This window comes from Capricornis sumatraensis, chromosome 9 (assembly GCF_032405125.1).
Source record: "Capricornis sumatraensis isolate serow.1 chromosome 9, serow.2, whole genome shotgun sequence".
In the NCBI taxonomy this organism is placed as follows: domain Eukaryota; kingdom Metazoa; phylum Chordata; class Mammalia; order Artiodactyla; family Bovidae; genus Capricornis; species Capricornis sumatraensis.
In genome coordinates, this window is record NC_091077.1 from 37,088,272 (window position 1) to 37,113,557 (window position 25,286).

Genomic DNA, 25,286 nt, shown 5'->3' on the forward strand with positions numbered 1-25,286 from the left:
ATAAGGGTGGTGTCATCTGCATATCTGAGGTTATTGATATTTCTCCCAGCAATCCTGATTCCAGCTTGTGTTTCTTCCAGTCCAGCGTTTCTCATGATGTACTCCGCATATAAGTTAAATAAACAGGGTGACAATATACAGCCTTGACGTACTCCTTTTCCTATTTGAAACCAGTCTGTTGTTCCATGTCCAGTTCTAACTGTTGCTTCCTGACCTGCATACAGGTTTCTCAAGAGGCAGGTCAGGTGGTCTGGTATTCCCATCTCTTTCAGAATTTTCCACAGTTTATCGTGATCCACATAGTCAAAGGCTTTGGCATAGTCAATAAAGCAGAAATAGATATTCTTCTGGAACTCTCTTGCTTTTTCCATGATCCAGCGGATGTTGGCAATTTGATCTCTGGTTATAATATGTTAATACATCCTTATTCTAAAATATTAGAACATTATAGCTAACATGTCGGTTAAGTCTAAAACAACTGTCTTAGTCAGCTTGAGCTGCATGGCAAAATACCAGACTGAGTGGCCTAAAACGAAACCATTTATTTGCTCACAGTTTGGAGGCTAGAAGTTCAAGATCAAGGTTCCTACAGGTTTATAGGGTGTGGTTCCTGGTGATATCTCTTCTTCTGACTTGTAGACGGCCACCTTCTCAGACTGTCCTCACATGGTGAAGACAGAGATAGAGATGAGGGTGGGGATACCAGGTGGCTCTCTGGTGTCCCTTCTTGCGTGCATGCTCAGTCACTCAGACGTGTCCAATTCTTTTGTGACCCCCATGGGCTATAGCCCTCCAGGCTCCTCTGTCTACAGGCTTCTCCAAACAAGATCGCTGGAATGGGCTTCAATTACTTCCTCCAGGTAATCTTCCTGACCCAGAGACCAAACCCACATCTCCTGCGGCTCCTGCATTGCCAGGTGTATTCTTTACCACTGAGCCACCTGTCTCTTCTTACAAGGACATTAATCCCATAAAAGTAGGCCCTGCCTTTCTGGCTTCAATTTACCTTAATTATTTAATTCCAAATATAGCCGCCCTAGGGGTTAGGGCTTCAGCATATAAATTCTGGGGACATGGACATTCAATTCATAATAATATCATCCCCTCCATCCCACACCTAAATGCTTCCCCAGTTATGTTTTCTATTATCAGTTCTCAGGTACAAGGACATTCTAGACTTTTTTCTTTAAAAAAAAAAAAAACTATAGACTTGCAGGTTTTATAAAGAAAGAAAGAAAGAAAGTGAAGTCGCTCAGTTGTGTCCGACTCTTTGCGACCCTGTGGACTGTAGCCCACCAGGCTCCTCTGTCCATGGGATTCTCCAGGCAAGAATACTGGAGTGGGTTTCCATTTCCTTCTCCAGGAGATCTTCCCAACCCAGGGATCAAACCCAGGTCTCCCGCATTGCAGGCAGACGCTTTACCCTCTGAGCCATTAATTCTGACCAGTTTTTAAATCTTGTGTGTAGACCTCTTCAACTTGTTTTTTATAAAATATGCCTGGGTGAATTCTCAGACTGCTATACAAGTAGTTAGCTACTATATTATTTTTAACTGCTGCATGATATTCTAAAATATGATTACCTGATCCTATCAGCTATTTTAAATAACTGCCACCATACTGATAAACATTTTAGTCATTTCTAGGATATTTTCCTGATTACAGTCTACCCTGCAATAAAAAAACTTTTGTACCTGCCTCTCTGTGCACAAAGGTGAATGAATATTTTTCTAGCAGAGATACCCAGAAGCTGAACTGCTGGATCATGGAATATACACATTATCAGTTTTAATAGACACTGTCAAACAGTCCTCCAAGGCATGGCTATCCTAATTTACATTCTCACTAGTAATTTATGAGGCTGCTCGAACATACTTGTCACCATGTGAGAGTATCAAACTTTAATATTCTCTGCCAAGCAGATGAGTACGAAGTTATCTCATTGTGTAAATTTGTACTTCCTCGATTAATGTGAAGTCGAGCACTCTCTGAGATATATATCGGCCAATTGCATTCCTTCCAAAGTTCTGCTTTTTATGTGTTTTGTCCATTTCTTGTTATCAAATTATTTATCACTTTCTTACTCTCAATTTGTCTGGCTCCTTTATATGTTAGTTAGATGGCAGATACTGTCTCCCAATTTGCCATTGGCCTTTTAATTTATATACTTTGAAAATGGTCAAAATTTCTGATTTTTTCGCTTAGAGATCTTGCTCTTAGGGCCGTAGAAGGCCTTTTCTGTCCCAAGATCAGTCCGCTCTCTTACGTGCTCATCCAGCTCGCTAACATTTGTGTATGTTTTGCTTTTAGATCTCTAATCCATCTCGAATTTATTTTTGAAAGTGGTGTGAGGTAGGAACTAATGCTACTATTGTCTGAATGGACAGCCAGTTGTTCGCATGTAGAGACTTGACTCTTTTTGTTAGAAGCTCAAGCTCTAAAAAGAGAAAACACTTTTGTGCCTCACTGTTTCTGGATGCAGCTCAAGAGGAAAATATACTGGTGTGCAATGACATTCCCAACAGGGCCCAGAAGAACAAGACCACACCCGTGGAAGCACAGACCCCGGGGTGCATCCACGCTTCATGCAACTAACACAGGTTAAGTAGGTGATACTTCAGTAAGGCTAAACATTAAACCTGAATTGCTGCTGCTGAGTCGCTAAGCAGCAATTCAGTCGCTGCTGAATTGCTAAGTCGCTTCAGTCGTCTCCGACTCTGTGCGACCCCATAGACGGCAGCCCACCAGGCTCCCCCATCCATGGGAGTTTCCAGGCAAGAGTACTGGAGTAAGTTGCCATTTCCTTCTCTGAAATCTGAACTGAGAGCTGACTAAAATATCAGTGCCTCTCAAAAGGACACCAGTGTTTCTATAAATCAAATTATCAACCCCTGCTTTATCTCTTTTACAGTTAAGATTTTCCTCTAATTTGGTTTTGATTGAGTGAGCACACATTTAAACAGCTTTCTGAAATGGTGTTAGGGGCAGATTCGCCAGAAGATGACACAAGTTACAGTCAGGCTCTATTTCATCGAGTGAGCAGCAGCATTAAACACCACACACCTCGAGGATGTTTTGGACTTCCATGTGTTTCTCGCAAGGGTTGGCACAAGACACCAGCTGAATATAACTCACATCCTTCCTTGGCCTGACTGCCCAGTGCAGCTGGTGGCCACCACCAAAGGCCTGGCTCTGAATGCTGCCTCAGCCACATCGCAACTGCAAGACGCTGGCCATGTTTTCACTGGTTTCTATGTTTCATCTGTTGAATGGGGATAATAACACTACTCAGATATTAGAATTATTATAAAGACAAAATGGGCTAGTACCCACAAAGCTCTTAGAAAAGTCTGCAGCAAGACCAGTGATCTACGGCAGAGGAAGGTTTCAGGCCTGCTGCTTTCATGACGCCCCACTCAATTTTCTCCTTCTTAAACTTTGTGTGTTGTCAGATTCACTTCCCTTTCCCATGATCAAGGACTTTCTTGTTCACTTTCAAAAACAGAGTCTTTGTCCCGAATGTATTGTCGAGGCAAGTTGGAAAATGTCTTTGCTGCCAGCCTGAGGAGGAAAGCACCTTGATCCCCACACGCAGCTAGATCCCAGGGGATGTGTGATCCAGCCCCGGACCCTTCCATAGTCACCCTAGCTCCAGGTCCCAGCACCCCTGCTCCCTCATGACACTGCGAGCATCTCGCCATGTTTACTGTCCAAGGAGCTTTTCATGAGAGGCACTTTGCTAGGAGATTTCAGGTATCTAGCCCAGATTTTAAAAACGAAGGCTCAGGATCTCTGGGGTCACCTAGGTGTCCTGCGTCCCACCCCAGTGCTCTTTTACCACCCAGGCTTTCTCCCCCTCTCACAGAGGCCCTCATTTTATAGAATCTAGGCTTTAGTGTGAATTCAGAGGCTCCCCTGTCAACCCCACCCTGGGGGATGGTCAATTTGGGGGAAACCTCTGTATGTTTGGGGCTCTACCCTGAAACCTAAGAACGGCCTTAAAGCACCCAGGGTCCTTTGGTATGCCATATCAGAGGAGAACCAGAGGCAGAAAGATTAGTCACTGAAGAGGCTGAGGACACAGGGCACTGCTCATTCTGCAGAAGTCCTGGAATGAGACAAGGACAATCAAGGGAAATACGGATGGGAGGAGAGCAGGGGAGACCCGCCCACTAAGCCCCAAGAAAGAAATGCTGGGAGGAAGAGCCAATATTGGACGACAACTAAGAGTAATAGAGATGCCCAGCAAGGCGGATACAGTCCCCCAGATCTAGAAGGCAGCCCCTCTGATGTTGGCAGAGGCAAGGTGCTCCATACACCAAAAGATAAGGCGTGCCAAACCAGGCTCATAAGCACTGTGCAAATATTTGATTTGTAAAATAACAATATAGAGGGAAGAGATCAAGTTTGCAGAGCTCATCTCCCCCCCCCCCAAACATATCAAAAATCCATCCATCAGAGACAGAGAAAACGAAGCTATAGTTACCTAAGGGGGAAGAGTGTGCGTGTGCGCTAAGTCACTTCAGTCATGTCCAGCTTTTTGCAACCCTATGGACTGTAGCCCACCAGGCACTTCTGTCCATGAGATTCTCTAGGCAAGAATACTGGAGTGGGTTGCCATGCCCTCCTCCAGGGGATCTTCCTGACCCAGGGATGGAACCCGCATCTTTTATGTCTCCTACAGTGGCAGGCAGGTTCTTTACTACCATCACCACCTGGGAAAGGGATAAATTTGTAATTTCAATGAACAGATACACACTACTATATATAAAATAAACACTAAGGACTTACCATATAGTACAGGGAACTATATTCAATATCTTAAAATAACCTACAATGGAAAAGAATCTTTAAAGAATAAATAATACACATAATGGAATCACTTTGCTGTACACCTGAAATATTATTAATCATCTATACTTCAATCAAAAAATTCAAGCTAAAAAGATATATTTACTTGTAGAGCAATTCTCACTGAAAACAAACTAGAGACTGGAAGACTCTTTTGCCACCAAGCTTGTAAAGAAAAAATTCACACAGAGTCAAGGAAGAAGGGAAGAGAAGCGACTGATCACAGCAACCCTGCTCCTTGGAGTGGATACAGAAAAGGAGAGGATTACATAGATTCAGAGATCCTCCCCAGAGAGTGAGGGGTTCAAACCACAGAGTGGGCACGCCAGCCCTAGAGGCTGACCCTGGGAAGACAGTCCCCTTAGCTGGTCTGAAAACGAGGGGATCTCACAAGAGGGCTGTAAAAGAGCTTGTGAAGAGTGTTCATATGCTTGCTTACTCCCAGGAACAAGGCTGAAGAAGCAGACGGACACTTCCTGGGCTCTAGCTGGTTTCCTGCAACCATCCCAGCACCTGCCCTGGCCCCTCTAGCTCCAGATTACAGCCCCCCACCAGGGTGAAGGCTGCCATTGCCAAGAGGAGTGCAAACTCAGGGAAGACAGAGCTGGCTCAGATCTAGTTCTGCCTCTGAACATGCGAGGGAAGCCAGTACTGCTGCTCACGAAGGCAATGGATGAGGAAACACCTAGAACTTTGACTGGCACACCAAGACCAACCCAGCGGGCTCCCTGGATCCCATCTGGCACCTGCTCTGGGTCCTCAGGCTTCAGCACTGCTTCCCTCTGGGGCAAAAAGACCACTGCCTCGAGATGGGAGAATACACGCTTCGCAGGAATAGAATCAGCTCTGACCTGACCCTCAGGGCTGCTCTTCCAGTATCCTGGGCTCTCCCCCTACCCCTAACAGGGCACTGATAGCCACTGAACGCAGGGGAAGACCTGGTTCATACCTGGCCCTGGCACTACCCCTCCACCTCCAGCCCCACCTCCCACCAAGGCAGTAACTGCCAGCACACCCTGGAGAAAGACATGACTTGTGTTCAACTCAGACCCAGCTTTCCCACCACAGCCACTGGGCAGACAGAGACTTCATAAGAACGTTCCCTCACAAGGACATCCCTTCAAGACAGGGATAAGTAACTGGTTCTTCTAATTTCATAGAGATAGAGAAAGTTAAACATAATAAGAAAACAGAGGATTTGCTATAAACAAAACAAACAAAAAAAAAACCCTAAAGACGATTAATGAAACAGGTGAATAATTTACCAGATAGAGTTCAAAGCATTCATAATGAGAATGCTACCTGAATTTGAGAAAAGAATAGATGAACAGATGAAAATTGTAACAAAGAAATATGAAATATAAAAAAGAAACAGTCGGAGCTGAAGAATATGATACACAAAATGAAAAACACACTAGAAGAAACAACCAACAGAATAGGGGACACAGAAGAACACATGAGTGATCTGGAAGACAGAACAATGAAAACCACTCAAAGCACTAAAAAGAAAGCAAATTTGTAAAAACAAATATACTTAAAAGGGCCTCTTTGTCAACATCATACTAAAATTCACATATTAAGGGTCTCAAAAGGAGAAGAAAGAGTAAGAGGTTGAAAATGTATTTGATTAAATTATGGCTGAAAACTTCACAAACCCAAAGACATCCAGGTACAAGAAGTACAGAGGGTCCCAAATAAGATGAACCCAAAGAGACTCACGACCGTCTAGACATACATGCAAGACCAGAAGCCATAAAATTCCTAGAATAAAACACAGGACATTTTTTTATATAAATTGAAAATTTCTGGGGGCTCTTTCTCTGAAGACTGACTCATTGGAAAAGACTCTGATGCTGAGAAAGATTGAGGGCAGGAGGACAAGGCGGGGACAGAGGATAAGATGGTTAGATGGCATCACTGACTCAATGGACATGAATGTGAGCAAATTCTAGGAGACAGTGAAGGATAGGGAAGCTTGGCGTGCTGCAGTCCAAGGGGTCGCAAAGAGTCAGACACAACTGAGTGACTGAACAACAATTGAAGCGAAAGGGGAAAAAAGCAAAAATAAACAAATGGGACATAATTAAACTTTAAAGCTTTTGCACAGCAATGAAGACCACTGACAAAATTAAAAGACAGCCTATGAAATGGGAGAAAATATTTGCTATTGACAGGACAGAAAAGAGATATCCAAATACAGAAATAGCTCATACAATTCAATTGAAAAAAAAAAAGAGACAGAAGACCTGAATAGCTAGTTTTTTGAAGAAGACATACTGATGGCAACAGGCAAATGAAAAATTATTCAAGGTCACTAATCATTAAAGAAGGGCAAATCAAAACCAAAATGAAATATCAGCTCACACCTGTTAAAATGGCTATCTTCAAAAAGACCATAAATTATCAATGTTGGTAAGGATACAGAAAAGAAGGAACCTTTGTACACTGTTGGTAGGGACCTAAATTGGTGCAACCACTATGGAAAATGGTATAAAGCCTCCTCAGAGATTGAAAATAGAACTACCATATGATTGAGCATTTCCCCTCCTAGGTATAGATTCAAAGAAAATGAAAACACTAATTTAAAAAGATACATGCACCCATTGTTCATAGCAGCATTATTTACAATAGCCAAGATATGGAAGTGACTTTAGTGTCCATCAACAGATGAATACATAAAGAACCTGTGACATATATATGTAATGGAATATTAACAAGCCAGAAAAAAGAATGAAAATTAGCCATTTGCAACAACATGGATCTGGTAGGTATTATGCTCAGTGAAATAAGTCAGACACAGAAAGACAAATACTATATGTGATTATTTGCATGTTACATATCAAAAATGAAGCAAATTAATCAATATAATAAAACTAAAACAGACTTACAGAGAACAAACAGTGGTTATCAGTGTAGAGAGGGAAGGGGGAGGGGCAAGATAGGGGTAGGGGATTAAAAGATACATATGACTACATATAAAATAAACTACAAGGATATATTGTACAGCACAGGGAATATAGCCAACATTTTATATTAACTTTAAATTGAGTACATGGCATAAGAATATGGGATCACTATGTTGTACAGTTGAAACTAATATTATAAATTAACTATAGTTCAATAAAATAAAATAATAAACAGTAGTTTTATATGTTATATATATTTAATAAACTACATATATCTTATATACATATACATATTAAGGCTATAGTTTTACCAGTAGTCATGCATGGATGTGAGAGTGGGACTATAAAGAAAGCTGAGCACAGAACTGATGCTTTTGAACTGTGGTGTTGCAGAAGACTCTTGAGAGTCCCTTGGACAGCAAGGAGATCCAACCAGTCCATCCAAAAGGAGATCAGTCTTGGGTGTCCATTGGAAGGATTGATGTTGAAGCTGAAACTGCAATACTTTGGCCACCTGATACGAAGAGCTGACTCATTTGAAAAGACCCTAGTACTGGGAAGGATTGAAGGCAGGAGGAAAAGGGGACAACAAAGGATGAGATGGTTAGATGGCATCACCGACTCAATGGACATGAGTTTGGGTGAACTCTGGGAGTTGGTGATGGACAGGGAGGCCTGGCATGCTGAAATTCATGGGGTCGCAAAGAGACGGACACAACTGAGTGACTGAACTGAACTGAACTGATTAATATATTTTAATGCGCATGGTTATTTTTATTCATGTGGTATATGTATGTATATGGACATTATTTGAAGACAAAATTATATAAGATCATGTGAGAACTTCTCGAAACATGAGACCAAAACCCAAGGGTTCTGCTGGGCACTCCTTTATATAAGCCTGCCTGGAAGACAGTAAGCATGAAATTTCCTAGTATTCAGCTCAACCTGGAAGGGAGGTTTTTAGGAATTAAATACTTGTGTTCCCCCAGAGTCCCTTTGTTAAAGCCCTAACCCTCAGCGGAGCTCTATTTGGAGTAAAGAGGTAACTCGGGTTAAATGAGGTCATAAGATTGGGACCCTGACCCAACAGGATTAGTGTCTTTATAAGATGAGACATGAGAGCTCACTGTCTCTGTTCTCTGCTCACACATCCCCAGGAAAGGCCATGCAGGGACACGGTGAGAGGGAAACATCTGCAAGCCAGGAAGAGAGTCCTCAGAAACCAAACCAGCCAGAACCATGATCTCCGATTTCTAGCCTCCAGAATCAGGAGAGAACATACTTTTATTGTGTACGACATATGGTCTGTGACATTTTATTATGGCCGCCCAAGCTAATACTAAGGCCTACGGGAAGGCTGTGATGTGAGGCCAGCTGTCCTTTACCTCTTGGCCTGTGAAAGTGATCATCTGAAGTAACCAGCAAGTAGTAGCCAGAAACTGCCTCATCATCATACCAGGTATTTCTCATTCAGAACCTTCTAGCTCAGCATGCCCTACTTCTACTCTGACCGCCAAACAGCAGCACTGTATTAAGAGCAAAAAACAAAAATGTACCAAGCGCTGCCTACTATAACATTAGACAGAGAAACTGCTAAAGGGAACTATGTATTTGGGAGCATTTCTCCACAGAGACCTACTCACTTTGCTTTAAAAGTTACCTAGCATAGTCCCTGAAACCAGTGGTTCTAACATGATGACTACACACATGTTAAGGTGTGGCTATTCATTCAGTCACTCAACAAATAGGGATTGCATTTCTAGGATGTGGCAGGCACTGTTATAAGTGCTGGGGATACACTGGTACATGAAAGTCTGTTCCTGCCCTATTGAAGCTTAGTCTGAGTGGCAGGAAATAGACACTGTTAGTCACTCAGTTGTGTCCGACTCTTTTCGACCTTATGGACTGTAGCCCTCCAAGCTCCTCTGTCCATGGTGATTCTCCAGGCAAGAATACTGCAGTGGGTTGCCATGCCCTCCTCCAGGGGATCTTCCCAATCCAGGGACTGAACCCAGGTCTCCTGCATTGCAGGCAGATTCTTTGCCATCTGAGCCACCAGGGAAGCCCAATGGACGCTAAACGAATAAGCAAGTAAATACATACACGGTCACAGGGCAATAATGGCCATGAGGAAAATGAATTAGGTTAAGGGGTATCAGAGGAAGTATAATAGGTTGAGGATTTGTAACATTATATATGGTGGTCAGGGATGTCTGACATTTGAGCAAAGACCCGAGCAAGGTGAAGGAGTGAGCACAAGGGATATATTAGGAAACAGTGTTTCTGGTGGAGAAATGAGCATAGGGCGTGATGTGGCGGGAGAGAGGTGGCTAAGAGGAGCTGAGGAGGACAGGTAGAGAGCAGACCACCGGGCGTGGATTTTGACTTTCACCCTGAGGAGGTGGGAGAGAAAGCACTGGATGCTCTGGAGCAGAGGAGTGGACAGACTTTACTGAAAACATCAACTTAATGGATCTTTCTGATGGCCATGTGGAGACTAGGCTGTAGAGTACAGAGTATAGCACATTCAGGAGCAGGAAGGCCAGTTAAGAGAAGACTCCAGATGAAAATGATGGTGGCGTGGACCAGTGTGATAATGGGGAAAAGGGGAAGTTGTCAGACTCTGGATATATTCCGAAGGCAGAGCCAACAAGGTCTGCTGACGAATGGGTGAAAAACATGGGAGAACGAGAGGAGTCAAGATGACTCTCAGTCGCTTGGCCTGAGCAGCTGGAAGGATGACGATGACCTAATGTGATCCACAGAGAGCAAGCTGATAACAAAGGCACCACAGCATCTGATTCACCATCCTTCAATAACGCATCAGTAGAAACCTGAGAGCCCAAGGACGACTCTCCCGCCACGTGAGTGGGTCAATACTACCATTCAACATTATTATTATATCATTATTATGTAATGTTATTATTACAGCTTACATGGTGTGTTTTGTAAGAAAAATAGCTAAACAGCTTTCTCCTCTCCTTCTCCTAAAAAAGTGACCAGAAAATGTATTGACTAAAGAAAAGTGAAAGTGAAACTCGCTCAGTCACGTCCAATTCCTTGCAACCCCATGGACAATAGCATGCCAGGCTCCTCTGTCCATGGAATTCTCCAGGCCAGAATACTGGAGTGGGTAGCTGTTCCCTTCTCCAGGGGATCTTCCCAACCCAGGAATCAAACTAGGGTTTCCTGCATTATAGGTGGATTCTTTACCAACTGAGATACACTCAGTTCAGTTCAGTTCAGTCGCTCAGTCATGTCTGACTCTTTGCGACCCCATGAATCGCAGCACGCCAGGCCTCTCTGTCCATCACCAACTCCTGGAGTTCACTCAAAATCACGTCCATCGAGTCAGTGATGCCATCCAGCCATCTCATCCTCTGTTGTCCCCTTCTCCTCCTGCCCCCAATCCCTCCCAGCATCAAAGTTTTTTCCAATGAGTCAACTCTTCACATGAGGTGACCAAAGTACTGGAGTTTCAGCTTTAGCCTCAATCCTTCCAAAGAAATCCCAGGACTGATCTCCTTGCAGTCCAAGGGACTCTCAAGAGGTCTTCTCCAACACCACAGTTCAAAAGCATCAATTCTTTGGCGCTCAGCTTTCTTCACAGTCCAACTCTCACATCCATACATGACTACTGGAAATACCATAGCCTTGACTAGATGGACCTTTGTTGGCAAAGTATGTCTCTGCTTTTCAATATGCTATATAGGTTGGTCATAACTTTCCTTCCAAGGAGTAAGAGTCTTTTAATTTCATGGCTGCAGTCACCATCTGCAGTGATTTTGGAGCTCCCAAAAATAAAGCCTGACACTGTTTCCACTGTTTCCCCATCTATTTCCCATGAAGTGATGGGACCAGATGCCATGATCTTCATTTTCTGAATGTTGAGTTTTAAGCCAACTTTTTCACTCTCCTCTTTCACTTTCATCAAGAGGCTTTTTAGTTCCTCTTCACTTTCTGCCATAAGGGTGGTGTCATCTGCATATCTGAGGTTATTGATATTTCTCCCAGCAATCTTGATTCCAGCTTGCACTCAGAATTAGGGCCTTTCAAAAGTTTGCTTAAACAAGAAAGAGGCTGTAAAGGGCCATTTGGAAAACAGAAATGACTCAATCGCTTTGAAGCATGGAAAGAAAGGGAGGGGAGCTGGGGGAAATCGACGTGTGTGTGTTTTTAGAAGTCTTAATAATACAGTTCATGACACAATATTTCTTAAGAAAATGGATGGGTAGGTTTTCAGTTCAAATGTTAAAATGGAGCATTCTAGTTTAAATTAATAAGCACCTGGTTATGAATAAAGGTATATTTAAGAGGTTTCACAAAGAACATGACATCAATTGTTCCACTTGTCTTAAATTCTGAAGTACCAATTAAGCGCTAGTACCTTGTGACTGAGTCATTTAAAACTCTGGGGAAGTGCTGAACAGTATGCTACTTATTTTAAAAGGTAATATTTAAGCTCATTTCCACCAAAAACTTATCTCTGGAAACATTAGTAAATATAGCTAGTTACATGTTGTCAGTGTCTTATAGGACTATTAACTAGAGACTTGCCCAGGTACAAAATCCAAAGTCAGCTTAAGACTTTAGGAAACCATGCTTATATTTTATACTTATAAGTATAGAGGCATTTTCAGAGGATCATTTTGTATTCAAAGACATCATTTTTTTTATACTTCATTTAAAAATTTACATTAGATCCAAGTATATCATTTTTAAAAAGCTCTTTCATTGTCCGCAATCATCCAGCCTAAGTTCGACATTTAAAACAGCTGTCTTCTAAGATTTTGATGTTAAAACAAACAAAATACCCTTGGTTGTCTCCATCTCTCTAGTTATAAAATTTATCTTAAATACGCATTCATCATAAACAGCCTGGAAAAAAATATTTCAGTTGATATCAATTCACTGTTTTCTCACATAATCTAAAAGCTAGATTTGGAGTGAATTTGAACCTATTAATAATTTGATATTAAGCTAAGCACAGGCCAGTGCAGAGCTTCCAGAGGCCTTCTACTACCTGGAAGCAAAGGCTTTGAAAACAATTCTCAAAAAATAAGTATATTTTACTTTTCATCATTCTTTTGGCTAAACAGCAAATTTCAAAGTGTTGTTTCATCATCTGGTTTATCTGGTTATGAAAATTTTAAATTATACTTAGCAAACTGAATGTTTAAACAAACTCATATTTAAAGCAGATACTTTTAAAAATCTAAACGGTAGGAGGAGGGACAATTAAAAGAGGTTAGAATAGTAGAATAGAAAGACGAAAATAAAGTCAGACATAGCTTTGGCTCTGTGTTACATAACTAAACACTTTGATTAAATGTAAAGAGCTCTTGTGAGGGACAAAAACAGAGTTCTGGTTTACTTAACATTTATTGTTCATTCATGGCCTTCTTTCTAATCTACCATTCTCTTCACTTCCCAAACAATGATTTGATATCAGGAGGGAATGGAGGTCAAGCGGCCCTCTGGGACAGTGGCACAATTGTTACATACGGAGAGGGTGCCACCCGTGAAGCTATTCACGATGGGCAGACAGTAAATCACTGTTAGCAGACTCCAGCCTGCTGGGACAGTGGTCCCCAGAGATGTTCTTACATCGTCCCCAGGGGATTCAAACTATAGTTTTACCTCATTCCACCAGTGGTCTTTTAGGGTTACATTTCTATTCTTATTGCACCTTATTTTCAAGTATCTTGTTATGTAACTGTGATATTTACTCATCACTCACATCTGTAAGCCCTTTTATCCTCATTCAAAAAACAAGTCAGACATCATACACTGAAAGTTCTATGATGGGGGGAAAGCCTAGATTTTGTTCATCTTGAGACCTGAAATCTCAAAATAATTTTCTTGGTTTTTTTTTCTCTCCCTTTTTAAGTGGTGCTTAAAAGTGGTCCCATCCAACCATCTATTTCTTTTCCAACTGAATCCCTGAAAAAGAACTCACTGCTTTCACTAATTCACCCTGTCTTTTAGGTACCAGGCCCCTACTGTCTGCTAGGTGCTAGAGGTATAAGAGAAATGAAAGATATGTAGTCTTATGACTCAAGGAGTTTGTGATCTGGCAGGAAAGAGAAGCATTCAATAAGCTACTGGACCAAAAATTACCTCTAGCTGTGACAGATGGACTGATTGGGCAGGGTACTTTAAGAACACATAGTGGAGGGGTTATGATGCCTTCTGGAGTATCAGGAAAGTCTGTTTCAAGCAAGAAACATTTGGGCTGAAACTTGAAGGATGGGTAGGAGTTAGCCAGGTAAAGAGGGGAAGATGATAGTGTTGCAGAGTAGGGGTGTAGTTACAAAGCAGCTTGGAACTTTCCACACCAGTGATCCTGTGAGGGAAGAAAGGGATGGGATCCTGGCAGAGAGATGAGACCAGGGAGGTAGGCTAGAAGTGAGTCCTGTACAGGCTTGAAGGTCCTATTAAGGTTTTGGGACATCACAGTGTTTTAAGCCAGGGAGTGACGTGATCAGATACGCAACTTTCACAGATCGCTTTAGCTACAAGGTGGAGGACAAGAGTGAACAGGATATTATTTATGTTAATTTGGGGGATAACCCCACCAAAAATATTTCTCTATATATTGGTTCTGGGTACATATGATCTATATATAAGTATAGAAAAAGGAACTATAAAGATGCACAGGAAACTCAAGACCGTGAGTAATATGAAGAAGTGGAAAGATAGTATTGATTCTATGGACGCTAAGCTTTATACACCATGTTTTATTCCTTGCAATAAAGACAAGAAACAAATATGAAAGAATATGAACAGTTGCTAATTCTGGGATAGTAAAAACCGGGATGTTTTATTATTCCTCAAAATTTTCTGGATCTTTCAATGGCCTCAAAAGTTTTATAAAAAAAAAGGAGGCAGGAAGAGAACCAGGAGAGAGCAAAGGCTATTTCCCAAAGGAAGGAGTGGTCGTGTGCATGGCTGCTAAGACTTCAAATACAATGAAAACTTTAAAGTGTCCACTGGATTTACTGTCATGGATGTCACTGAAGACATAAGCAAAAGCCCTGGCAATGGAGTGCTTGGAATAGAAGCCAGACAGGAACAACAAATGAGAGAGAACACAGTGGCAATGGTGATCATCAACAGTCCTTCATCTTTGGCAGAGAGGAGAGGATACTGAAAAGCACAGAAGACCCAAGGAAGGCTTGTTTCTAAGGCGAGAGAGACTAAAGCCTGTTTACATGCAGCTGGGGAGATGCAGAAGAGATGGAGACAGTGGGGCAGAATTTCTGAGACTGCGTAAACGATCTGAAAACAGGTGGAGGGTTTGTCCTCAGATTGGAGGAAGGAACTGCCTCCACTCTAAGAGGAGATAAGCAGGAAATGATAAGTACAGAAGAAAGAAGCACCCACGCGATGGACTCTTTTTCAGGGAAGTAGAAGACACTGAGGGGAAATTAGAGGAAAAAGTTACAGACTAACACAAAGAAAGGGAAGATGATGATGAAGCAGGTTCATGAAGCAAGTCAGGTTCACGACAGAGCGTACAGCCTGCTTAGATGTGTGCTTGAAATGTTTTTCTAGTAGGTTTCAGCTGCCAGACGCAAGAGCAGAAAAGGAAGGTATTTCTGTAATTTAGGACTGGTTTTCACTCGGATGGGTGTGACCAGAAGAAAGAGGAGTCAGGGAGTTGAAAGCGTTCGCCAGAGAGACAGTTATTATGAAGCTCTCCTGGACACAGAGGGGAATGAAAGAAGCAGGGACTGGATGGACGGAAAGAATGGCAGGCGGCTTCCTGCAATTAGGGTGAGTGTGAGGAGGTGCGTAGGCAAGTAAGCTGGAAGGAGAGTCCATTGTGATTAAAGAGAGGATGTCAGAATTAGTGATTTAGAACCTGGAGCCTCTTCTGATAATAATGAAGTCCTGGAGTGGGAGGTAGAGGTGAGGAAGAACCAAGGGCAGAGTAGATGAGGAAGGCAAAAAGCTGAGAATGCAGAGGCGTGGTTAGGTGGATGGCATGAATGGTGACACGCGGTGGGACAGATGAGAGGACAGTAAGCCTGGTGCTAAAATCTTTAAAAAGTGGGGTAAAACAAGATCTGTGGACAGTAGTACCAACGTATTCATAGGGCACAGCCTCCAAAGGTCCAAGAGTTTTGGGAAGAAGGAGGAATCGTCTGACAAGCACCAAAGACGCTAACTTCCTTTCATGATACTAACTTCACTTTGTGATAACAGCCTATTTGTACGAACTGTACTTCTCATGTAACTTCCAGGAACATCCACATGGAGTTGAGCAATAAGTAAGCACCAGCAGACATTTCCTCCAAATTCACTACTCCATTCTGTGGTAAAGCTGCTGTGGTTTAGTCGCTAAGCTGTGCGCCTCTTGTGACCCTTCAGACTGTAGCCCGCCAGGCTCCTCTGTTCATGGGACTTCCCAGGCAAGAATACTAGAGAGGACTGCCATTTGCTTCTCAGGGGAATCTTCCCAGACCCAGGAATGGGACCCACCACTCCCACACTGACAGGTGAGTTATTCACCACTCAGCCACCAGGATTAGCAGAGATCAGATCAAATAGCTAGATGTGATCTTTAAAAGAATCCTGATTGAGTTCGCCTTTTCATTTCCTCTTCCTCCATCATACTTTTTCCAGGTGATGTGGGGGAAAGCAGGTGTGGCCTTTTGAGCACTGAAGAGGAGTTATGATGGGCTAGCTCCCAGCACTGACACAAAGCAAGCCCCTTCTTTCCTCCACCTCCGTCTGACCCCTGTGAAACGGTGGTGGGAGGTTTGAAGTGGAGGATGGCAAGGATGACAATGATGCTAGTTAACCTTTATCTCTACACCCCCACGGTTTACACTCTCCATCTCATTTAAATCACACAATCTCTGGGAAGAAAGTAATAGCGAATCCCCATTAACAAGTGAATCCATTGCTCCAGAAAAAAGTGACTGCCCCCAAGGTCACCACCAGCTAGTAAGTTACCTAAAAACCTCTGGCCTCCAGAGACTAAGGCTGTTCTCACTCCAGGCCACTTAACTACTAAACAGTCCAGGATTTCTTCTCGTCCTAACGCTTGGTGATTCTTTAACTCCCGTTAACTTTCTTTCCCTGAAGGGACAGGGTAGACAGCAGACTTCAAAGGCCCTGGAAAGGCAGCGGTTTTACTTAAAAGTTAAGGCAGACTTCTGCGAGTCAGTCCGCGGAGCGCAGAAGGGGAAATGACGTCATGAGGTTTCTCAGGGCAGCTCCCCACAGGTGCTACCCCGAGGGCTTCAGGCAGAGACACAATAGCTGGCTTTTCTGCCAGCTCCCAGGGAGCATCTCTCCCCTGGCAGGTGGAAATGCCATCTCACCTGGTCAGGACCACGGGTGCCTAATTGGATGGTGAGACTCCAGATCTAGTCCTTGCCAGGAAGATTCTGGGCGGTATTTCTCAGCCACGCAAAAAGTTAACTCAAATTCTTTTCTTCCTGTATTCTCTAGTTTTAAATTACGTAAATTTAATCTCTTGCTTCTTGGCTCAGCATTACTGCAAATTAAACATGCAAATATTAATAATGAAAATAATTCCTCTTTAAAAACATATCTTGAAAGTCGATGTGGGGCATTTCCAATATATCCATAAAACAAACAAGACAGTTTAATTGTTTGTTTCTCCAAGGGAAGAAGCTAAACCCGGAATTAATTTGGTTCAGCCTGTGAAACAATTCGTTTGCTCTGCCTCATTCTGCCAATTAAAGAACTTTTCCCAGACACAATTAGCATGTAAACCAGGGGCAGAAAAGGAAGAAGGGGCCTCTGCGATCCCGCCCGGATGGAGACTGCCGGCGGAGAACCCCGGGGACGTCTTGGGCCAGACATGAGGGACCGCGCCAAGGACGCACAGACGAGCTCGGGATTGAACGTCGAAATCATGGGCGTTAAATAGTCGCGGCAGAGGATTGAGCGGTCACGGCTAGCCGGGATCCTTCCCCCGTGCCCGGACTGGATTCGAAAGGGATGTCCGCGAGCCAGTTGCCATCCGAACCGCAGAAACGCGCAGACATGCCCGCCGCCCCCACGCCCCCACGCCCCAGCCCCTCCGGGAGCTGGCGCCTCCTGAGGCGGGGGCTGCGCGCGCACCTACGGCCGGGGCACCCCAGCCCCCACCACCGCGGATCTCTAGCGGCTTTTGCCTGCGAAAGGTGGGGATAGCGGCCCCTGCTGGCAGTTTTGGCGAACAGCAAGGAGACGGACCTTTTTCCCTCAAACCATTTTCCTCACCTTTTCTAAATGGTTTGTGGACAATATCGATACTGTTGTCACGAGTGCACTTATTTTATTCTTCATGAGCCCTCATTAGCATGCTTGTGCGTATTTTAGTTGCCTGTACGAAAGGCAAAAAAAAAAAAAAAAATGGGGGAAGGGGGTGTTATTAGTGGCCCTAGCCCCAGTTAGGGAACAGGTACAGTTTCTAATGCATTTATTTAAGGGAACTCGGCCTAAGGGGGACTGAGACCCTGATCTCCTTCCCAGTGCTTTCCTCGGCCGACCCCATAACTAGTAAATAGTGATCCGAGAACTGCTTGACCCCCCGCGCGAACCAAGTGAGAAGCCCCCTGGGGTGGGGTGGGGGGCGGGGAGCAACGTGGTTCTTTGCGGTCTTTGCGCCAGCAGGCAGGGAGCGCGCAACGGCCGGGACAGGGGGACGTCGTGTGGCCTGCCCAGTGGGCACAAGCCTTGTAACTGTAGGACTTTTGGGCTACTTAACTTTCAAGCGAACGGAGGAAGGCTGTGTCTTCCATTCTCCTCTTGATGGTAACACAAAAACGCCTTGGAAGAAGTTGCGATTTAGTTATTCCATGAAGCTGCTCGATACTCATTGGGATTGTGTGTTATTTCTGAAGTTTACATAATTATTTCTAAGAACAGTGTACACAGTTTCTAAGTTTAAAAGCTGATAGTCGCTACCAGCATTCCTTGCACTATAGTTAATTTGCTTACTTAACATGCTTTATTAACGTGTGTTGTATGTACGTTAACTAATAGCTGAGTTCATATCGTCGAAGTGAATTTTTAAGTGTACCGGTTTCTATTCAACTCATCTGGGTGCGCAGAGCGTCCGTCAGTTCTGGAATTTACCTCTTGATACAGTAATCAGAAAGGCTCGCCGTTCACTTACCCTCATCCTTTAAAACTTTTCCATTTAAAAAAATCGATGAACAAATCCTTTCTTGTAACTTGCTGCTGCACTACGTCTATTTTTATTTATATTTTTGATTTGGCAGGGCTCGGCAATGCTGTCTGAGATTTTTTCCCCCCAGCAAGAACAAATGCGGGGGTGAGGGGAGGCACGGGCTGGGCTTCTGCGGGTGTCGCCTCCGCCGGGACCTTCACCGAACGCGCCGCGGGCGGGCAATAGTGGTAGAAGGAAGCGGCGCTCACCAGTCGGTCAAGGCTCCACCTGCGGCCACAGCGCGTAGTTTCTCCCTCCGCCTCGCTCGCTCCGGTTCACACACAGAGACCGCAGCCCTCCTTCGGGTCGGAGAAGACGCCAGCCAAAGTAGGCGGGGTTGCAGGAGGAGAGTCCGCTTTGCGCAATCCAGTCCGGGACTTGGCTCCGCCCTGGAGCGGCGGCCTCTCCAGTGACAGAGGAGTAGTGAGCGGCACGGGGTGAGGCTGCAGCCAACTCCGCTCCCCGCGCACTCGGCTGCCCAGGCGCTCCGGACGCAGCAGCAGCGCTTCTCCGCGGAGCCGACCGCCCGCGATGCCCGCTTAGGAGCGGCGGTAGCGTCCGGCACCGCCACACCCGCGGCGTAGCGCTCCCGCTCTTGAAGCGGGGCTAGAGCGCGCACCCCTGCCCCAGCCCCCACCCCGCCCCCCACCCTGAAATGACTTGTTAATCGGCGCAAACACCACCGAAGGGACTCGCCGGAGTGGAATCCAAGTGAAATTTGGATTTGGAGAAGACTTTCTTGAACATTTCCTCCTTTCTTGTTGGTTTTTTTTCTTTCTTTTTTCATCTCCCCTTCTCCGCCTGTCATTGGAAATGAATACGGCGCGTTTGCATCCCAGAAAGTAGTCGCTGCGACTGTACCCCCACAGAGACGAGCACCCATGTAGGAATGACAAAGGCTTGCGAAGGAGAGAGCGCAGCTCGCGGCCCGGAGAGATCCCCTCGATAATGGATTACTAAATGGGATACACTCTGTACCAGTCCGCTCCGAGCCCCGGCCGCCTGCCCGTCGATGCACCGAAAAGGTACGGCTGGGGCGCCCTGGTGCGCCCCACCTCCCGGGCGGTTCCGCTCCCTCCTGCGGGTCCCGGGGCCGCGGTCCGCACACCGTCTCGGCTTTGTGGTGCTTGCGTTTTATTTTGGCTTGTGTCTGTCTTCCGAGCGTTGCCCGGCCCTGGGGGAGCAGTCGCGAGCCCTGTCCGCCGCTCCTCTCCGCCCTGCGCCCCAGAGACCTCCTGGCGACGCGTTCTGAGCTTCCCCACTCGCGTCGCGCACACGCCAGGCGCCGCCCGGGACCCCAACCGCGCGGATAGCTGCCTGGCCCTGGGAGGTGTGTGCAGTATCCCTGGGGGCTCGTCCTCACTTTCGGGCCAGCAGGCAGCAGAAAGGCCAAGAAAGGGTGAGATTTTCGGAAGCGCCCGGTCCTGGTGCGAAGGCAGGGGAAGGGGTTCTACCCTCGAGGGCTGGAGGAGGTTCGGTCCAAGAGCGCTGTTTTCGCTCGACACTAGGTTTGGGTTCGAGGTGGGAGGAGGGGTTCCACAGACACGGGGAAATGGGGGGCGGGAAGCAAAGAGAGTCTTTTGTTGTCGGCGCGGGGTCGGGGCTGGGCTCAGTGGAGTGCGGGAAACTTGTAATGGCCCTGGCACCCGCGCACCCTGCCACTTGGTGACATCCCGGCTCCCGCGGCCGCTGGGCACCAGAGGTTCCGGGCTTTGTTTGCTCGAATGAGTGGCCTCCTCCCGGTGTGGCGCGGCTTCCCCGCCCTGGGTCCTATTCCCCGCCGCAGCTCCCTCCTGGGCGGCGAAGACAGCATCTGTAGCGTCTGCGTCCCCCTCGGGCACAGAACCCCGTGTCGGGGGCTGGCGCCCGCTGAGCCCTCTTCCAAATACTACGTGGTCCCTCTTTGGAAAGGAGGTGTCCCGGGAGGGGGAAGGGTGGGAAGACCTGGCTAGAAATGGCTCAGTACTTGCTAACCAGACAAGACCTCTGCAGGGGCCCGGGGTTCTCGATTGTCCGGACTACTTGCTGCGTCTAGAGCGCTGCCTCGCTGGCAGTGGGGCGCTCCACTGCCAACCCAGCCCGACAGCGCCCACCCACTCTGCATGACCCCGCTGGGATGGGAAGTGTCTCTCCCCCTTCTCCCAGATGCTCTGCTTTTTTTCTCGGCTCCCCACCGTATTACACGGTGCATAGCAGGATCCCGTAGTCCGGTCCCTCCTTCCACGACCGGAGCGGTACAGGGGGAGCCAGGGAGCAGTCCTGGCCTAGACTTGTGGGTATCGGGAAAGGAAACAGGATTCCGCTGTCTTTCCCGCTCCCTCGCCGCCACCACCCTCCGCCCAGCGTCTCCCCCTCTCTTTTTTTTCCCCCCCTGCACGGGGTCACTCGACCAGGCACTTCTGGAAAGTTTCTCTGAAAGCCAGGGATGGGGGGCACGACCGATTTCGGGCTCAGCACGTGCAACCCGCGGGAAAACGAACCCCTAGGGAGGTGGACAGACTGCCCAGGATATGGCTAGGAGGCAGGAGCCAACCCTTCGGAGAGTGGCACCTCAGCCGATGGTCAGCTTGGTTGGGGTCGCGGTGCGGCACTTGCTGGACTGGTCTCTCAAGCAGTCGAACAAGGGGAGAGCGTGGGGAGGGGCGAGAAGGGGAAGTTTCCCAGCAGGACTCGGAAGCTGGTCCGGCCACTGTGGACAGCGGCTGGCGCGAGGGTGCGTGTCGACACCGGCCGGGGATCGCTGGCTCCAAGCACAGCATCTCCAGTGTCCTGCACCCAGCTCGCCGTTTTCCAGCCGGCGGGTGTTCAGGGAGGAGCAGAGCCGGGAGTCAGGTGTGCGTGGAGCCAGGGAGGCCCCGCTGTTTTCGCAGCCAAGGCAAGCACTTCCAAGGGGCCTCCCCGTGCCTGTATTGCAAGGAGCAGCCCCTCCAGCCAGTCCGCGTCGGTCCTTGGGAGAAAGGCGGCTGCTTAATGAATGTGGTCACCAGAGGAGATCACGGTGGGATCGTGGGATCGCTCTCTGCTTGGGCTGGATGGAAATTAAGTAGCAGCTGAGTGTGATCCATGAAAGGCTGAAAACACAGGCGTGTGAACACACACACGTACAGACACAGACTCTCTCACATGTACGCCCAACTTTCTTTGCCTCCAATCTGAAAAGACGTTTAACCATCAGCGGCAGTGTCCTGCCAGCAGGTCTCAGGAAAGCTATTTAATGCCCCCCAGCGCTGACTCTTAAGTCTTTCCGGGTAGGAAGGTCGAGTGCCTTTGCCTTGCCTTTCTCTAATCCTGATAATTGTCTGGTCTTCTTTCAACATACCTCTTGGGCATTAAGTCCATAGACTGCCATTCTGATGACAGCGAGAGGATTGTTGGTTCCAGATAATATGAATCTTTATTAAGATTTTTTTTCCCCCAAAGTAAAGATGCTGGTACATATTTCTGAATAGAACATCTGATTTTTCACACCCTTTCCAAATGACTACAGAGGTCAAGATTGCAAGTATTTTGTATGGTTTTTTAGTACCCTTTCAGTCTGCATGGAGCAGTTTTTATAGTAAGCTTTGATTAAACTACTCCAGGCATCAAAGTTAATTATTAACCTAACCTTAAATATAGTGGCAACACTGTATGTCGCCACCTATTAACCTAAACTATCTGTTAAAAAATAATTGCACTATTTGAATTTGGCTTACCCATGCTTGTTTATATGGTAACTTTTATTTGACTCTTGAGTAACCACTACTCTCTATTATGTTGGTTTTAGGACCTTCTTAAATGAGGTGCTTTGCGAGCCAATCTGAAAGCAGAAATGAATAACCATCAGATTTAAACCTTTTTTGTGTTAGGCATTCTAGTTCATTTTTCTTATCTACACTGTGATGGCAATCTTCCCTAAATGTTCTGTTTTGCAGTTATTACCCTTTAGAGATGGGCCACAGTCTCATAATGCATTTAATGTTCAACAGACACCTAAGATCATTATCTCAGGGGCTACTTGCAAAGTATACTCATTGGATAAAGCCATCTAAGTTTAAATAAGTTAAAATTTCATAAGAACCAGTATAGAAACTCAAGTAAATGTTGAATGAGTAAAGGAAAGAAACAGTCCCAAATGGGTCACGTGTCTCCACTTGAAGGAGACCTGGGCACGTCTTTTTCCCTGCAGTGAAAAAGAAAAAAAAAAATCTGTGCCTTTAAGTAAGTGGTTATAATAAAGTGGCAGAAAGTGCAACTCTTTATTTACACACACAGACACACACACACAAACATACACCCCTCAAGTTCTTTCAAAGTCTAGTGACTGCTTTTCCCATCATTAAAAAAATATAGCATTTGCATTTCGAGGAGGTGGATAAGATCGCCAGCCAAGTGTGTTGAATCAGAAGGATGGCAAGAATTAGGAAGACTGCTATCATCATTGAATACAAATAAGACACCCAAATTAAGAACTTGTATTAAATTCGGAATAAATCTTCCTGCTTATAAAGGCTAGTGGGTAGTTGCATTCCTTTATGAAATGGAAGGAAAAATACTGTTTTGGACAAGGAGGTAAGTCAGACACTTAAGGTTGTGTACATAGTGCTTCAGCTCTCTTCTGAGCAGGACAAAAGAGTAATGATGGGAGAAAAATTTTTTTTAGAACTAGATTGCCAAGAACTAATATATTCTCCCATCATATTTGTTTGCAGAAAGGAATCACAGAACAAGCCAAACTAATTGCAAATGCTTTAATTAGGCATCTGCCATTTGCAGCAGTAGAAAGTCTAGGAAAGTCTGCACGAATCCCTGCACTGCTTCCCGCCCTCCACACACACTTTTAAGTTCATCGCCCTCCTCCCAGAGCGAGTGTTCCTGGGTGTTCACATCTCCAGGCGAAGCCTGGAAGCCTCCTGTTGGGACCTCCCAGTGTCCCCCACTCTCTTGGGGTGCCCTGGAGCCAAGTTGTCTCTGAGAGATTTCTATTCCAGAGTGAAGGCTTTTCTCCTCTGCCTTAAAATATGCTACAAGAGCAACTGAGCTATTTCTCTACTGGCAACCACACAGCTGCCTCTTGGGGATATGGGAAGGGAGGGAAGGGAGGGAGGCATTTAATCCCTTTGAAATGAGCAAGTAAGATGTCATACCACACAAACCTCAAGGAGGGAAGGGAGATGAGGATACTTCTTAGCCTGGGACTATTGCAGTATAGTTTATACACAAGAGTAGGGTATACACTCATTTCCAAGCAGATGAGTGCTTGCAAAACCTTTTTATTACAATAATTCTAATGACACTAATGGAGAATGTCATATACAACTATCAATACTCTGATCTTTCCCAAATAACTCCTTCAGCACAGATCTTCCTCCTCCACATAGGCCTTTCTTATCATCTTCTCCATCTTGATAAATGGCAGTCCTAGCCTCTGAATTGCTTAGGCCAAGAAACTCAAGAGTTACGCTTGACTGGCCTCTCTCTGATGTCGTCACCTCACTGCCATGTTGTTGGCCCCACCTGCAGAAAGCATGCAGACTCCTTCCAGGCCTTCCACCTCAGTGGCCCTCACACTGGCCAAACCCCTGTCTCCATCTGCCTGCCGGGGGATCTACTGGGCTAACCTCCCAGCTAGTCTCTCACCTTTGGTCTATGTCCCCTACAGTCTTTTCTCAACACAGCAGCCAAAGTCATATATATTTTTTAAAGCAAAATCTCATCAGGTTATGTGTTCTCAAATGCTTTCCCATCTTATTCCATCAAAGCCAGAGTCCTTCTTATGGTCTTTGTGGACCCACATGATCTGCACTGGGGCCCCACCTTTCTGACCTCCACTCTTCCTTGGGGTCACTTGAGCATGCCCCCTCCTAATCTGGCCCTTTGCAGTGTCTTGCCCTTTCAAAGGCTTAGGGCATGCCTTTGCCCAGAAAGCTGAAGAATTTGCTTCTCCTCTCCTCCTGCAGGTTCTCTGCTCACATGTCGCTATCTCAGTGAAGCCTTTCCTGATCATCTTTCTTACTTCACCATTTCCCCCCCAACACTCCCTATCCCAGTGGACAGCCTCAGGGTTTCTTTTTTTTCCTTAGGACTTTTCACATCCTGACAGACTGTCGGTTGTCCCCGTTTATTTTCTGTCTTTCGCTAGAACATAACGCCACAAGGGTAGACATTCTCATGTCTCCCTACTGTCTCCAGCACCTACACCTGTGCCTGTCACATCACAGGCCTTTCATAACAAGTACTTGTTGAATGAATGAAGAGGGAATCGTTTTGTGAACAGCCAATCTTTGTCTCTTTTGCCTGCTCCTGTTTCTCTGTGTGCCCATCAAATGAGACGTCTCTATGCCTTGATG

The 25,286-nt window shown here is 45.7% G+C and overlaps 1 protein-coding gene across 3 annotated transcripts in view; it reads left to right on the plus strand.

Moving 5' to 3' along the window:
* The first annotated feature begins 19,854 nt into the window (after positions 1-19,854).
* Positions 19,855-25,286, plus strand: part of SEMA6A (semaphorin 6A) — a 128,308-nt gene continuing 122,876 nt past the window's right edge. For all 3 annotated transcript variants that reach the window (XM_068979765.1, XM_068979766.1, XM_068979767.1), the window contains exon 1: positions 19,855-19,982. The gene's annotated coding sequence lies outside the window, so the exon portion shown is untranslated. The remainder of the gene's footprint in view (positions 19,983-25,286) is intronic.